At 41.5% G+C, this 1,502-nt stretch overlaps 1 long non-coding RNA gene across 1 annotated transcript; it reads right to left on the bottom strand.

Annotated features, from left to right (window-relative positions):
- Window positions 1-225: 225 nt before the first annotated feature.
- Window positions 226-1,273, bottom strand: LOC114136592 (uncharacterized). Its single transcript, XR_003593844.1, has 3 exons — window positions 1,043-1,273; window positions 895-973; window positions 226-825 (listed from the first exon to the last, which is right to left on the bottom strand). It is a non-coding gene; the product is annotated as an uncharacterized LOC114136592 (long non-coding RNA).
- Window positions 1,274-1,502: the final 229 nt, after the last annotated feature.

Raw genomic sequence — 1,502 nt, 5'->3', positions numbered from 1 at the left:
CAACTATAGGTAGATAGTTTAACAGGAACATATTGTATATATATATTTTCTTACTGCAGGTGTGGCGAGACTAGGTTAAAATCAAGAATATTGGGCAATTTAAATTTCTAGACCCAATTTAAGTTGCTCCACAGCGCCACCCTGGGAATTTCACCCAGAGAATATTACCTCTTTTTGTTAAAGCACACAGGTTCGGTTATGCATGAATTAAAACATCTGAGGCTATTGCAAATACACAAAAAGCTATTTATTAAATTCTTTTAAAACTCTTTTTAAAACCAGTTCTTTACAACAAAAAAACTAAGGAAAAACAGAAAAAACTATAGTAGCTGAGGTCACCGGCAGAAGGGGCCACTATAGGGACGGCATCCACCAAACAAAACAAAAAAAAAAAAACGTAAAAGCACCAGACGCAGTGAGACAACCCAAACTCAGGAATCACGGCACACAAAAGAGGGAGACACCGTCACCACACCAGCACCGGGCCTCAGCAACTGCAAACAGAAAAACAGTTAGCCAAATACAACAACCTTAAACTTAATACAACAAAAGAAAAACAATATCAGCCCAAATGAATAAACAATTATCTAAAGGAACCAAAGGGCTGGAAACTAAATAAAGAAACAAATAGAAAATCCAAGTTGAATATTAAGATCCGGTGTGGCTCTGGTCACGCCACTGCAGGAAGCGAGCTCTGCGCGCCGATGCCACACCCCAAACACCGCTTCAATTAAGGCGTATAGGCGCCACCACAGTCCGAGTTTGACTGATGACGTGCAAAATCCGGGATCCAAAAGAGCAGCAATGGTTCGAATATGGGGAGACCTATGAACGTTAATCATTTTAGCCAGAACTGCAACAAACTGGAGCTTACAATGAGCGTTAATTATTTACCTGTCAATCCAGGCAAAAACGCACACACACACACTCGCTGAACGAGGAAGCAGAGGAGAGCAGCACAATAGCGTTTCACCTACAATCATACCTAGATTTAGATTTTCTAACAAAGATCAGCAATAGTGCCGGGAGAGAGGAAACCTACCACCAGGGAATCAAAGCAGCATGCACCACACTGGCGATATGTTGCCTTTTCTTCCGCCGGAACCCAAGAGACGCGGGCCACACAGTGAATGATGAGGAAGACACATGTCTGACTGGGCACAGCGGCCGCTTATATACCCCGCCCACTTTACCCAACCGGAGCGTCACACCTGGAAACTATTTGTATAGGAATATGTATATTTCTATACCACTACACAGGCTATGAGCAAAATCTCGGAAATTACTGTAAAACATACGTTTGTGAAAGTGTATACAAAATATCAAGTACGAAATGGCCAAAACTCAACAAAAACACCACTTTTCTTTGTCTATAAAGCAGCTATTTTTGCATGATTACATCAATCTATGAATTGTGTATGTTCATTTCAAAATAGAAAAGTGTGTTGGGGGGGGAAAGACACATTCAAACTGTGATTCGGTGCCTCAGTGTTGGGAGGTGA

Source organism: Xiphophorus couchianus, chromosome 21 (genome assembly GCF_001444195.1).
Source record: "Xiphophorus couchianus chromosome 21, X_couchianus-1.0, whole genome shotgun sequence".
Taxonomy (NCBI): Eukaryota; Metazoa; Chordata; class Actinopteri; order Cyprinodontiformes; family Poeciliidae; genus Xiphophorus; species Xiphophorus couchianus.
The sequence above is the reverse complement of the archived record's forward strand: the minus strand, read 5'-3'. Positions and strand labels throughout refer to the sequence as shown.